General features: G+C 45.7%; 1 protein-coding gene across 2 annotated transcripts in view; it reads left to right on the forward strand.

The window, feature by feature from the left end:
* Positions 1–5563: 5563 nt before the first annotated feature.
* The window catches only part of GFOD2 (glucose-fructose oxidoreductase domain containing 2), a 34943-nt gene continuing 24882 nt past the window's right edge, over positions 5564–15624 (forward strand). For both annotated transcript variants that reach the window (XM_044255924.1, XM_044255923.1), the window contains exon 1: positions 5564–5745. The gene's annotated coding sequence lies outside the window, so the exon portion shown is untranslated. The remainder of the gene's footprint in view (positions 5746–15624) is intronic.

A 15624-nucleotide genomic window follows, 5' to 3' on the forward strand; every position in this document is an offset into this window, starting at 1 on the left:
TCCCTTTCCCTTTCCTTTTCCTTTCCTTCCTTCCCTTCCTTGCCATCCCTCCCTCTCTGCCTTCCTTCCTTCTTCCTTCCTTCTTTCCTTTTTCCTTTCTTTCCTCCCCTACTCTTGCCCTCAGTCTTTCTCTCCCTTTCATGTGCAGCGGCCTCTGACACAGTATTGGCTGGTTACTCTCATGTAGCGCCTTCTACTTTGAAAGGGGGGTTTTGTTTTGAGGAGGGTTTGGGTTTTTTAATCTTTTTTTTTTTTCCTCCTGACTGAGCCACCAGTATTTATCTCTGGAGAGCTTGTGCTGAGCTGGTTTCTGCTAATTTAGTGATGAAGCCTATCCGAGTTGGTGATAGCTTATTATTTTCATAAGTAAAAAAAAAATGAGATTATATATATAAATATATATATTAAAAAAGACACAGTATTTATCGTAGTGTTAGTGGTCCAGCACCTCTTGGGTGAGGCTGTCCAAACACCATATGTTCTTCTTTGAGTCCAACTCATTAAAAAAGAATCATCTCTGTCACCTCAGCCAAGTAATAAGTTTATTTCAGGCTTCCCCTTTGTTGAGCCACAGGCCCAGCTGCAGCCCAGGGAAGCCCAGTAGGCACTGGGGGCCAGTTAATGGGCAGATCAGGCTAAGTTGGTTAGCAGCTGAGAGGTGTGGGTCCCTAGGCCCCCGAGAGCTGGGCTGAGCGGAGAACTAGAGGGCTGAGGCTTCAGAGAAGGCATGAGTTGGCCCAGGGCTATTCAGCAAAGCAAGGGAGTAGGGAGTCCTTGGCCAGCACATTATCTACCATTCTACCCTGCCTCTCACTGCCTGCCTTGCCCCTTCCTTTCTCTCCCTTTCAGCATCCTATTTTCCCTTGTCGTTAAGATGGCCAAATAATTCATTTACTCTAAATTGATTGCCTGGAAACTACCTGCCTTTGACCCAAGAGCTGCTGTGTGTCAGGCTGCGGGGAGGATGTGTGTCCATTCCAGGACAGAAGTCCTTGAGTACAGGGGCTGCCTTCTTTCTGCCTGGATCTTCACCGTCTCTGCACAGCTCTCATGGAATCAGTGCTTTCTCTTGAGAAGCTAGGACTTTGTGGAGGCAGATTCTTGGGCTGCCGGTTGCTGGAGGGGATGGAACTCTTGACCTACTAGGTCAGGCTTCACTGCAGCTGTGCCACGCAGCTCTCTGCAGCTTGGCCCCGGCCACTCTTAGAAAAGACTATTATGAGTATTTGCTGGCCAGAGGAAGGGACCTCATGGGCTCTACAGGTGTCCCACCAACTGTTTCAGATGGATCCTCCCAGCTGGTGGGGCAAAAACAGTCCTGGTACTGCCATCAGGGAATCAGGAGAGGAAGGGCTGAGTTGACTGCTAGGACTTGGACAGGCCATCCGTGGAGAGGACTGACTGCCCAGGAGGAAGAAGGGAGGAGGCCTACCCAGAGGAGCACCAGGAGGGGTCGCGATTTCCCTACCTGCTTCAGTGAGAGGGAGCACACAGGCAGTCCTTGCAAAGGGGCAAGGCCAGAAATTGAACTTCTAGTCCATGCCTGGGCAGGGGCTGGGTAAGCTCCTGCTCTTTGGCAGTGGACACAAGGATGGTGGTACAGCCTGAGATATTCATTGCCTGACGGGCTCACAGCTGGACAGGAAAAGTGATTGAGGTGGACCAACTGCTGGTGACGGGGTTGGAGCCCTCACCCTGTGCTCTCCCAGAGTTCTGCCTTGGGACATGATCCTACGAGCTGCTGCTTTTTCTTGGTCCCTACCAGGGCTCCAGCTGGCACCCCAGACCGTGGCCTGTTGGGGAGGTGTTGTCATGTCTGAAAAGGAAACTCATCCTGTGCAAGGCTGAGGATGTCTAGCTCCCAAACACAGAGGTTGGAAACATCAAGCTCCTAAAATGGCCAGAGCTGAGCAGGATTGGGAATTTAAACCAGAGGCTTTTGCAGCTGGAGTGGGGTTCAGAGAACATCTACTCCACCAGTCCTCTCCTTTTACAGATATGGAAACAGGCCTAGAAGATTAAATGACTTAGCCAAAGTCACACAGCAAATTAGTGGCAGAGCTTGGACTAACTCATCCCTGGGGGTTGTGCAACAATGTTTAGTCCTGAAGTTAAATGGCAGGTGAGGGCTTAGGCTGGTGAGGCCCCCAGCAGTGTCTGAGCAGCTGGTACCTTCAGGGGTGTGTCAGGGATGGGGACGGGTGCATGGGCTTGAGTTGTGGAGTGTCTGAGAGAGGGTCCAAGAGGGTCTGGGACAGCTGCGTGCTGCTTGGGGTTGGGTGTCCTCCTGGCTCACTCTCATTACCCATGGCCACCTCCCCATTTTCTGTGCCTTATCTCACTGTTTCAGCTGAGTCCAAGTTGTTTACTCTGTTCCTCTCCAGAGGGGCTCTCTGTCCCAGTTGGACAGCTTGCCTTTGGGACATAAGCCTTTGCCCCACAAGCCGTGGAGAGGACCAAAACCAAGCTGCTTGAGTCCACTATCTTGCTGATAGTTCAGGGCTGCCTGCCAGCCAGAGGAGCCCCTTATGCACACCCAGTCCTACCAGCCTGCTTTCGGGAGCCAACAGTGGGGAAGGCACCTGGGAGGAGCCCCAGTGAAGGGCTGGACCTGACCTAAGGGGACAGGAAGAAGACCTGGCTCTGTTGGGTTGTCCAGCCCTGGGGGAGAAGCCTTCCCTATTTACCTTTCCCCCTTGTGCCACCAAATGGTCACTTCTTCCAGAGTGGACCCTGGCAGCCTGCAAAGAAAGCCAGAACCTCTGATCCTTACCCACATGAATCTGTGGCTGGGGGTAGGCCGCCAGAACAGGGACACCGAGAGATGGTGAAGGGGGGACTGCCCAGCCCACCCAGCGCCTTCCTACCCCTTAAGCAAGCACAAAGAAGATGAGGCAGAGAACTGTCAGAGCTGAAAGTTCCTTTGGTTGCACACAACTCAGGTATGCATGCCATGTGGCAGCCAGGCAGCAGAGCCCTACTTGACCACCGGTCCTGTGCACCAGACCTGTGGCCAGTTCATGGACTCTGGATGCCTCAGGTGCCGCCTCTTTGCGTAGGGTTTTCCTTCATTAGTAACTACAGCTGAAACAGATGTCCTCCACATTGTGCACACTGGTTCTGCCTTTGTCCTTGCAAGTTACTTGGCATTAGCATGAAACTTGTGGGTGTGGGAGGGTTTAGAGAGAATTCTAACACAAAACATCCTATTAAATTGTACTTGAGAGATGAAAAAACTCCTGTTGTATTTTGACAGAATTATTTTTATTAAAATACACATCCATGAGTAGTCATGAGTGTCTGGTCTCTGCTTTGAGTCTTACTGGGGTTGGCACCCCTTGTGTGGCTCGCTCTGTCCTGGGGGTCTGGCCCTTACTCAGCCCACTTCTAAGTTCCCTGGTACCCCTGAGGGACCCTCAAGACTTCAGGTGTTTGTGAGACCCGAAAGAGGAGAGGCGCTTGGGCTTCAGCTCTCTCCCTGCAAACAGCTTCCTTCTGAGACAAAGAAAAAGGAGAAAATTCACTTTCAAAAAGGTGGTCACAAGTCCTTCTGTCCTCCAAATAAGATTTTTTTTTTTTTAAGATTTTATTTGACAGCGAAAGAGGGAACACAAGCAGGGGAAATGAGAGAGGAAGAAGAGAGTCCGATGTGGGGCTTGATCTCAGGACCCTGGAATCACTCACCTGAGGCGAAGGCAGATGCTTAACAACTGAGCCACCCAGGCGCCCCTCAGAATAAGATTTTAATGTCGTCCAAACACACACGTCCCAAACACTGGACAGAGGGCTTCTGAGGCTTATTGAAGTTAGCTTCTTGTCAGTCTGAAGAAGTACTCATGCTCAAAATCCTGGTTCTGCTGTTTACTAACTGGGTAACTGGAAAATTAACCTTTCTCAGCTCCAGTTTCCCCACCCTTAAAATGTGATGTGGGTAGGAAAAGAATAAATGAAACAAGATGGGATCGGGAGGGAGACAAACCATAAGAGACTCTTAATCTCACAAAACAAACCGAGGGTTGCCAGGGGAGGTGGGGAGGGATAGGGTGGTGGGGTTATAGACATTGGGGAAGGTATGTGCTATGAAGTGTGTAAACCTGGCGATTCACAGACCTGTAACCCTGGGGCTAATAATACATATGGTAATAAAAAAATAAAAAAAAATTTTTTTAAGTGACTAATTCTACCCCGTGGAGACAGAGAATTATAGCACATGTAGGGGAGGCTTGACATAGAGGGATATATAGTACATGTGTGCTTCACTTGGTTATTTTATAGGACTATTACTCGACAGGACTCTTAGGGAACACTGAAGAGGGAAGAATGGAATGTTAAGCAAAAAGTCCTGGTTCCATAAAGCCAAGAGTACCTTTAATTTCTCTCTAGACTAGTGGTTTCTACAGGGAGTGATTTTGCCCCCCACCCCTACCCCAGGAACATTTTGGCAATGACTCTAGATATTTTTGGTAGGCCAGGGATGCTATAAACATTCTAAAATGCATAGACGGCACCCCACAACAAAGACCTATCAGGCTCAGAATGTCAACAGTGCCACTGTTGAAAAACCCTGTTCCGGAATGAATCTTGAGATGGTAAGAAACATCAAACACAAGAGCATTTTGAGTCTGCATGGCTGTTCAGAATCCGGGGGGAAAAGATTAAGGGGATTAAAACCTCATTAAGAGGGAGATTAGAGGTTACCCATCACTTTTGGAGACTTCCATGCTCCAAAGGTGGCAGCAGAGGCAGGAAGTCCTGTTTCCCTCCAAACCAGGAATAGCATTGCTGGCCACCAGTTCTCAGCAAGAACAATTGCCTCAGCTCAACTGACATGTTCTGTCATCACAAGCTGCTCTGGAACCACGGCTGGCACACCGTTCTGATACTAGCTGAGTGGGGGTCCAGACTCTCACCAGGAGTCAATAGCAGAGGAGAGGCTCCCCCTGACGAAATAACCCCTAATCCTACATCTCCAACATAGCCTACTTTACATAGCTAAGGATTATAGGTGACACGTTTCATTACTCTGGCAGACAGAGTAATGGTGAAGTAAAGAGCAGTCTTGTTACAAAATGGTATTTACTTGGGGAGACAGATTCCAGTAAAGAGAGCTGAGAGACTGAGGTCACAGTAGGTGCACTAAATTTAAGGAACAACCAAGGAACATGCAGAGAAGAAAAGCCCAGACAGGCACCAGAGAACAGAAGAGAGTCATTATCGTAGGAATCAGGAGGCCAAGAAGTCCGGCGAGTTCAAGAGAACTACTACCGTTCTACAACAACAGTTGGGTCCAACACCAGACCCTCCTTAGCTCCAGACCAAGGCCCACTACAGTTCCCAGAACCTCCTTATTACTGATGCGGGATGAAAGGGCCCTAAAGAAGCAGAGGCTATCACACATTTGACCGTCCGCCTCCACCGCCGGAAATAAAGGACCAACCCCTCGGCTAACCCACTTAATGTCCGCCCCCAATGTGCGAGCATGCGCAATCTCCGATCACGGCCCCTCCCAGCGCAGGTCCACCCCCCCCACAGGGAGCATGCGCAGACCTCCAGCCGTCCCGCCCCTCCCTTTCCAGAGCTCCCGGTTCCTTAGAAACCAGGCGGCGCGTACCCGGTGCCTGTGCGTTGGACTACGGGGCCCGCGCGTCCCCGCCAGCCTCCCTCTTGGCGGGCGGGTGGTGGCCGAGACCGGTCTAGACCCATGGTCTCCAGTGCAGCGCGGGACGGGCGATGCCAGCATGCCAGGTGAGAGGCGGGCCCGCGGCGGCGGGTGAGGATGAAGGAGGGCATGGCGCGGCAGCCCGCGGGCGTTGACCGGGCCTCCTCCGCGGCCCGGCGCCCGAGGTCGGAGGCGGGGCTGTTCAGAGCGGGGGCTGGAAGGGGCCGTTCTAACTGCCAGCGCGGTCGCCGAGTTGGGGGGTCGCCCCGGAGTTCGTCCTCCCAGCCTCAGAAATAGGACCTATAGATTTGTCGTGTAATTGTAGAATTTTGGCTTCTGGTAGGACCTCGGCCATAACTCATCCCTTTACGGGACGCGGAAACCTAGGCTCCCCTGTCCTGCCCCGAGCAGACCCTACCTGTGTGAACTGACGCTTTGTGGACAAGGATGGGAGGTGTGGAAGCTTCAGACAAAGGGCGCTGGTCCATCGTCTTTCAGAGGGAGATGGGACTTTTAGAGGGTAAATCTTTATTTAAGGAAAGAGGGTTCAGGTGGTAGATAGGAGAGAAGGGACACTCCAGAAAGTGCTAGTGGCTCTGCCAGTTACCGAATGCCCACAGGCCACGTCTTTAGTGGCTATGGCCTAGCTTCGAAGCTCAGGAAGGAAGCAGAAGGACTAGCGGAGACAAAAGGTGAGGTAAGGTGTTCCCATCAAGACGTTATCACATGAATGGGGAGGAAGGAAATGGGGGCGGGGAGATCAGGACTTGTGAATGGTTGTGTGAAGAGTTTACCTCCCAAACTGCCGCAGAATCTGAAGAATGGGAGAAGAATGGAAAAGTTTAAAGCTGCGTTGGCTAGACAGCAAGAAAGGAGATATATATATATATATATATATCACCTTATAGAAGAAAGTGGGTGTCCTTTTGAGTATCCAGAACCGAGTTGGGGCACGGCCCAGAAGACCTTTGTAAACTCTGGGCCACAGTCTCAGAAGGTGTATGACCCTTCACTTGAACGGAAGAGCTGTTTAAATTATAAAGAACACTTAAGACATGTTACTGCGATATGGAGAAGATGGTTGTGTTGGGGAAGCTAGATTGATTCTTCATAAGGAAACTCCTCTTCTTCTGAAAAGCTATGTACACCCAGGGAACAAAAGAGTTTCAATTAAGACCATCCATTTTACAGAAAAATGTGGAGAAGTACTGGTTTTGGACAAGGAATTTAAAGACTGGACTATAGAGGTGAAAATTTTCAGCAGACAGTTCTGTTGGTGGGCTCCCCATTTTACGGATAAAAATTCTGTTGTCAGGTTTTCTCTTAGCACCTGGTTGCTCTACTTTTCCTGTGGAATGATCGATCTGGGTCTGATCAGTTATTTTTATTTGCTGGGAAAATTGCTGTAGTCTTACTAGGATCGGCTAGTAGCAGGATTAGGAATGACAGCCCTCCCCCGCCCCCCGCGCCAAAAAAAAGACAAAGATTTGTAGTATGGTAAAAAGAAGTGTATAATTTTTAAAAAGATGGTCCCTGATTCTAATCAATAAAATCAACTTTTTACTAGCTTGATAAAACTAATTTCCTTCCTTCCTTCCTCTTTCTTTCCTTCTTCCTCCCTCCCTCCCTCCCTCTTTCTTTCTTTCTGATAAAACTAATCTTCAAGGATGCCTGGGTGGCTCAGTAGGTTAAGCAGCTGCCTTTTGCTCAGGTCATGATCCCAGGCCCAAAGATTGAGTCCTATTTCCGGCCCCTTGCTCAGCAGGGAGCCTGCTTCTCCCTTTGCCTCTGTCTGCTTGTGCTCTCTCTCTCTCTCTCTCTGACAAATAAATAAACAACAACAACTAATTTTCAATGTATATTTGATTTTGCAGCAGGTTTTCTTTCCCCCTCAGAGTGTTAAGATACCTTTAAAGAATGGTGATGTTAGGGGCACAAGGGTGGCCCAGTTGGTTAGGCATCTGCTATCAGCTCAGGTCGTGATTGAGAGTCCCTGCTCCCTTTGACCCTCATCCTGCTCCAGCTCTCTCTCTCAAGTAAATAAATAAGAAATCTTTATTTTTTTTTTTTTAAAGAGATGTTCTTCACTTTTTTTTTTTTTTTAAGGTTTTATTTATTTATTTATTTGACAGCGAGAGATCACAAGTAGGCAGAGAAGCAGGCAGGGAGGTGGGTAGCAGGCTCCCTGCTGACCAGAGAGCCTGATGCGGGCCTCAATCCAAGGACCTGAAACTATGACCTGAGCCACCCAGGCGCCCAAATAAAAAAATCTTTTTAAAAAAATGAAAAAGTATGGTGATAATAATAGGTCAGATTAATTTGAGTAACAGAATTTTGTCTGAGGTTCATAAATCAGTGCCATACCATATCTATAATGTGGCTATACATTTTATTGGTTTTTCTTTAATCTGTGGAAATATTTTGTACAAATACCTTAAGAGATATAATGGAGTATTATCAGAAGTGTTTGTAATCTATGGGGGAAATTGGCACTGTTAATCAAATCCTGTCAGAAAGCTTTATGAAGATCACTGAATTCTTTATAGAAACCCTCGTTACCTTAGTGCTGGCCCATATAGAAGACAGACTAGTAGGCCAAAATCAAGGTAAGATGGAAGGGAACAATTACTGTCTTTGGACCTGGGAGGCTGCTTTGAATGTAAGTGAAAATACTTTCTTGAATGAGCAGTTGAAGGAGATACTGTATGAAGGTGAAGAGTGTGCTCCATTGATGGGTGTGCAATTTTTGAGCTCCTATAATCAGAAAGTCACTTGCTTTCAAAAGAGAAAGATGGATTCACCGACTCTAGAAGTGTTTCTTTGTCGCTATAGCAATGAAACTTTTCACCAATAATTACTTAATATCCACTCCGTTTTCTAGGGCAGCTGAAGGCAGTTATCAAATCTGACCTGTAATAAAGTAATCAACAATATTTAACAGGCCAACATACCAGATAAACCAGTAATGCTAACAGGATCTACTTTCACTGAACTGATTTTCTAGTTACATGGTAAGAGGAGAATGAGCTGGAGATGCAGTGCCAGCTGACATAAGTTGTAACACAAATGTTGGTGTTCAGAAAACATAAGAATCAATCAGAGCCCACTAACTAAGAAGTAGGAGAGGAGCCTTTCTGATGTCTGACAAGTCACTCACACATATTTATTTTAGGAGGTCCAATTCCAGGATAAATTCATTGTTGGAACTGGACAGCGTCTAGGAAAAAAATTCAGATTTTGTTAGTTTTAGTTTTGTGAATTCATATATAGTATTGTAAGGGGACTTTATTTTTCTTAAAAGGTAGCTTTATATTCCAAGAGAGTCCAAATATCCAAATTACTTGAAAAATTTAAATGCCAGGTGTTTTAAAAAGTGGGGATTGAAAGATACTTGAAATAGACTTGGGCTCCTGAAAGTCAGAATGGGAAGAGATACTGAGAAAAAAATGAAAGCAGTAAGACTTCCTTCACTAACACTTACTGTGAATTAGCCATTAGGTCAGGAATGAGCTCACTGAAGTATTATCTCTTTAAACTGAGAGAAAAGAAATGAGAAAAGAAGTAAATATTTCTGTCTTACAGTGATGGGAATAAACACCCAGACAATAGAGATTAACCCTTAAGAAGGAAAAGGTGAATATTCCTGCATTACTTGAATACACGCAAACTCTGTTCTTTAGGTCCTTCTCTCAGAAGGAAAGAGTTGCAAGTAGGAGAGTTACCTTTGTCCTAGATACTGGCAGTTCTCAGAGTAGCCAGTGACACAATGCCACACTTTTTGGGACCCAGCATAGACAGAAATTGCTCTCCTCCTCCCCATCCCCCCTCCACCCTCCCACTCCTGCCACCTCACAGTTATTTGATAAGGGTTTCTATCCTATCCACTGTCTACCAGGAAGTATCAGGAATGAAACCTGCGACGAATGGAACTGAGTATCTAAAATGCCGTCCTCCGTTCTGGCAACAGTGCTGCTCCCAAACTGTCAACTCTTAGTTTCTCATGAGAGCAGATAACCCCAAAATAGAACCAGAAACACTTCTACTTGGCTTTGAGATTTACCATTTCACTTGACAACCTCAAAATCTTTTATTATTTACTTTCACAATTATATTTTGCTTAGAATGCTGGTGAGCCTGGCTGGCTCATTTGGTAGAGCGTGTGACTCTAGATCTCAGGGTTGTGAGTTTGACCCCCACATTGGGTATAGAGATTACTTAAAAATAAATCTCTTAAAAAAGGAAACTGAATGGTACTGTTAAGCAAATCATATAACTTCGGGACTATAATATCTTAATGTGTAATTTATAACAAAATAAATTGAATATAATATAGTTGTCTAACACTGGAGAAATGAAAAGCTGGTTCATGTAGTCCATGAAATACATAACCCTTAAAAACTGTGGTTAACATGAAAAATGCTTATGTCAAAATAGGTACGTGAAAAAAATCAGGATACAAAGTTATGAATACAGTTTGATCACAAGTATACTAAATATAAAAACTTTTAAAAAGAACATGAGAGGGCGCCTGGGTGGCTCAGTCGTTGGACATCTGCCTTTGGCTCAGGTCGTGGTCCTGGGGTCCTGGGATGGAGCCCCGCATTGGGCTCCCTGCTCGGCGGGAGACCTGCTTTTCCCTCTTCCACTCCCCCTGTTTGTGTTCCCTCTCTCACAGTCTCTGTCAAATAAATAAATAAATAAATAAATAAATAAACAAATCTTTTAAAAAATGAGAAAACCAGTAATTTTCTGTAATGAGTGTGTGTGTGTGTGTGTGTGTGTGTTTATGATTTATTTGAGATGGGGAGAGAGGGACCAGGGGAAGAGGGGGCAGAGGGAGAAGGAGAAGAGAATCTCAAGCAGACTCCCCATTGAGCGTGGAGCCCTACACAGGGCTCGATCTCAGGACCCTGAGATCATGACCTGAGCCAAAAAGAAGAGTAGGACACTAAACTGAGCCACCCAGGGCCCCTATAATGAGTGAATATATATACACACTCATTATATATATATAATTTTTTAAAAGATTTTATGTATTTATTTGACAGAGACACAGCAAGAGAGGGAACACAAGTGGGGGAGAGGGAGAGGGAGAAACAGGCTTCCCACTGAGCAGGGAGCCCAAGGTAGGGCTCGATCCCAGGACCCCAGAATCATGACCTGAGCCGAAGGCAGCCGCTTAACAACTGAGCCACCCAGGCGCCCCAATGAGTATATATTTTTAAAAAACAAACCTTCCTAAGAGTTTTTTGCTGGTGTAAAAGATGATTTGGGACCATTTCTCTTTGGAGGCCCTCACCCCTTCTCGCGCTGTGACTATATTAAAGTGCTGAGGGAGAGGGCTGGCAGAAGACAACACTGCTGTTTCCTATCCCAGGTGTCCGAACCAGTCAGTAATGTGCTTACCTAGATAATGAATTTACACGTGTGTAATCGAAGGGTACACTGTACACAGCATATGTGGCTTTTGAAGACTTATTTTTTTATTAGGATTTTTTTTTTAAAGATTTTATTTATTTATTTGAGAGACAGTGAGAGAGAGCATGAGCGAGGAGAAGGTCAGAGAGCGAAGCAGACTCCCCATGGAGCTGGGAGCCTGATGTGGGACTCGATCCCAGGACTCCGGGATCATGACCTGAGCCGAAGGCAGTCGTCCAACCAACTGAGCCACCCAGGTGTCCCAAGGATTTTTTATTTTTAAGTAATCTCTACACCCAACATGGGGCTCAAACTTAAAACCCTGAGGTTAAGTTGCATGTTCTTCCATCTGAGCCAGCCAAGTACCTCTAAGACTTGGTTTGTTTGTTTGTTTGTTTTTAGGGGGCTTTTGTTTTGGGGGTGTTTTTTTTTTTTGGTGCTTGTTGACAGATAATCTTGACCCTTAGCGTATCTTTGGTGTGTTTTGATGGATGTTTTTGTAGCGCAGTGTTCTAAAGCATATTAGAGAATGCTCCATGCGGTTAATGTTTTCTGCAGCCTTATGGTGGTTACTGCTAGGAAATGGTTATCATCTCTGGGGGGCCTCTCTGGGAGTGGCTCGGGGAGCATGTGAGATAGAATGTTTGTCTTGTAGGCATCCTCTGATTGTCAGGGAGAAGGGGAGTGGTAGAGACGTCAGTCATATTTCCTGTTACTTTGCAGGCTTTTGCATTGACATTCCTGTGCCAATGGCTTCTATTTTGGAGCAGTGGAGAAAATGAACATAGTATTCCTTATCTGATGTTATTTTCAAATTTAAATCATTGTGTTTAAATGGCTGTTTTTATTTCTCCAGGCGGGGGGACTTGCTTCTGGTCTTGGTGGTTTTTTAAAAATGTTCTTTGTTTCCCTTTTCCTTTGTTTCTCTTTCTTTTATAGCCCTGATATACTAAGATTGTTAACCAAAAAACATTTAAATGTCTAAGTAATTTCCAAAGTGTTCTTGGTTTGTTACCAAAATACCTTGAAGTGTGAAATTTTTGAGACCTATTATCTCCTTAATACTGTATAAAACCCAGTCCTGGTCCCAAAAGAGCTTAGAGTCTCAGTGGTGGACAAGACATTGTATTTATTTAAACAATAATCAGAAAATCCTAAAACATAAAACGAATGGCTGTTTCAGGAATGCATGTCTCATATACATTTTATTTTATAACCAGCCTCCTTCATTATACATTAACCAGCCCCCCACCCCCAAAAATAAAAGAAGAAAGAGGATAGTGTGGCAAAGACCTGAGATGAGATTATTTTAGATATACATTGAGCAGCTAGAAGATTGTTAAATGAAATCACAGCTGAATGTGGTCATGGGTGCTCGCTTCGGCAGCACATATACTAAAATTGAATGTGGTCATGGCCTAGCTGGTAAGCAGTTTGCTGCATATGCGAAGGAGATGCTTGTGAAGGGCATTGGGCATTTCCAGTCACCAGTAACTACTTAATACTTAATCTTTTTGGTGACCAGAGGCCATGGAACACAGAGTAGAGAATGCCAGTCAGAGCTGTTATGTTGTTGTGCTCCAGAGTGCCCTATGAATGTCCTATGTCCAAGGGGTGCCTGGCTGGCTCAGTTGGTAGAGCATATGATTCTTGATCTCAGTGAGTTCGAGCCCCATGTTGGGTATGGAGATTACTCAAAAGTAAAATCTTTGAGAAGGTGGGGGGTGTCCTATACCTGAAATCCAGAAGGAAAGCAGAGGGGTGACCCTCTAGACGGTCTCTTTCTGCCACAGAAATACCAGTTTTCTCAGAAGAGGAGTATTTTTATCCAAGTAGAAGATTGAAAGCACTTGGAAAACTTCGGTAAATTAGGTGTGCACATTGAAAAATGTTTATCATCATTAAAAACTCGCCCTCTTCGGGGCGCCTGGGTGGCTCAGTGGGTTGAGCCGCTGCCTTCGGCTCAGGTCATGATCTCAGGGTCCTGGGATCGAGTCCCGCATCGGGCTCTCTGCTCAGCAGGGAGCCTGCTTCCTCCTCTCTCTCTCTGCCTGCCTCTCTGCCTACTTGTGATCTCCCTCTGTCAAATAAATAAATAAAATCTTTAAAAAAAAAAAAAAAACTCACCCTCTTCTTTCTTGGGCCCTAGATCAAAACGAAAGTATGTAATACTCTTCCCTCTAGGGTTGACTGTTTCACATGCATCGTGGCCGAATGTGCTTTACCTCAGTGCTTTAAAAGTAAAGGCAGAGTCTTTGTTCACGTGCCTGCCACAGTGAAAGATCTCTGACCACTCATTGTGTTCCTGTGTCGAATCAGTCCTGGTATTCAGCTGTGGGTGTAGGAGGAAATGGAAACTAAACTCCAGGGACCTCGCCTGTCTGGATCACTGCTCTGTGCCCACCTCCTAGCACAATGCCTGACTCACTGTGGCACTTCTAAATATTGGGGAGCAAATGAGAAGAGGACTCTGGTGACTGAATAGTGTGCCATTAAAAGGGGTGTTTGAGAGGAAAGACAGTTCAGGATGGGAGCAGCTGGTAGGTCACTAAGTGAGGATTTCTAGTAGATACAGATACATTTAGTAGAGCTACAGCTGGAACAAGTTGTTGAGGCTGGAAAATGGAAGTTAGGAATGTTTGCATGAAGGTTATAGTGAAATTGAAGGATTATTTAACATTGCTCCGGTAGAGAGTACAGCTGAGGATGGAATTTTCAGAGGGATGTCAATGTGGAACTCATTGTTAAAGCAGTCTTAGGGGGGGAAAAATTGTTATTGCCGGATTTTCAAAAGCAATGAAAAATTAATATAGTGGGTAAGTAAGTACTTTTTCCTACTGTAATCATCAGCTGAAGCTAACTTTTAGACCTAAAGGCAATCTAGATACTTCTGTGGGTGTTAAATTTTTTCTTTATGACCCAATTTAGTAAAACCCTTTTGTACTTTGGGTACTTTTGCCTCATTGGACAGGTCATTAGGTCTTTCATTAGTGCCCTCCAGTGTGGACAGTGCGGACTGGGCAGGGGGACAGGGAACTGGCATCTTTGGTCAGCAGCGCTGGGTATGCTCTCATCCTGTGGTAGCTGCCTAACAGTTTACCACCATGTCAGCTTGTACAGTTGAGGGAATAGCATTTCTTTCCTTTGTCCTGTTGGTGTTTTTGCTCTCAGTGAGAGGGCAGGGATCTGTGACCATGTCGCTGGGTCAGTGGAGGCACTGTTAAAATAAACAAATCATAGGAAAATGAAGAAACCTTCTCCAGAGAGCCTCTGGATCTTTGAAACCCAGGGACCAAAACATTTATCATAACTAATTTGTAAAGCTCAACACCTGCTTCTTTAGTTTGGCTGTTGCAGTGGGAACATAAATGCAGTTAAAGATACACTTTCAGTCTGTCTGAGAGCTGCTGCTGAAAGCGTTCATGCTGTGGCTGTAGGTGTTCGTTCCTTTGGCTATGGACATGCAGTTTCAAACTCGGGCTGCAGGACAGTACCTCTCCCCACCCCCGCTGTCCCCTTTCCTCTCCTGCCCAGCCTCTGATGATGGGGGGTGTGGTTGTCTTTACTCTTTGGGTCTGACTCTTCTCTTCTGACATTGACAGCCTCTCTGCCACGCTGGCTCAATTCCAGATGTCGGGGTGCCAAAAGGCAGGCTGGAGGACAATTAGATGCATCATCCTAATTAATTCTTGATACCTGACTGATGAAGGCCACATAGAACGCATTCCTGCTTATTTCCGCAACAGGCCCTGAGTTTTGTGAAACAACAATTAAACTTAAAATTGACCTTCACGGTTTTATCTCTTTTATCATGCCTCATGGTCTCATGTTATATAGATCCCTTTGCACCTGGGTTTTCAGTCACAAGTGCCCTTCTCCTAGGGTAATGGTCCACAGTATCCGTTCTGGGGCATCTTTCAAAGTAGCTTGTAATCGGAGTGCCTGGACCTGCTCCGTTGTAGAGCGTGTGACTGTTGATCTTGGGGTCATGAGTTCAAGCTCCATGTTGGCCATAGAGGTTACTTCAAAGAAAAGAAAAAAAAAGAGCAAAGTAGCTTATACTCTTAAGATTTTTAAATATTTTAAGTAATTTTTGAAATATTTATTTTAGGGCACCTGGGTGGTTTTGTTGTTTGGGCGACTGCCTTTGGCTCGGATCCTGATTCCGGAGTCCCGGGATCAAGTCCCGTCTTGGGCTCCCACCTCCACAGGGACTTTGCTTCTCCTTCTGACCTTCTCCCCTTTCATGCTCTCTCTCACTGTCTCTCTCTCAAATAAATAAAATCTTTAAAAAAGAAAATATTTATTTTAAATTAGAAACACAAATAAGGAATTAGGCAGGAAAAGTTGTTGCCTTCTTGTTGCGCCACCTGGATAGGCTTTAACCTGACTTCCTGATTCATTCATTCTCAAACTTACTCATTCCTAGGTTCACTCTTCGGTCATTACTGAGCACTACTTCGTGTCAGCCACTGTGTTTTGTGCTAGTGACAGCATTGTATAAGAGATAGGCGAGATCCTGCTATCATGACAGACACTACATAGGT

This window comes from Neovison vison, chromosome 7 (genome assembly GCF_020171115.1).
Source record: "Neovison vison isolate M4711 chromosome 7, ASM_NN_V1, whole genome shotgun sequence".
NCBI classification, from domain to species: Eukaryota; Metazoa; Chordata; class Mammalia; order Carnivora; family Mustelidae; genus Neogale; species Neogale vison.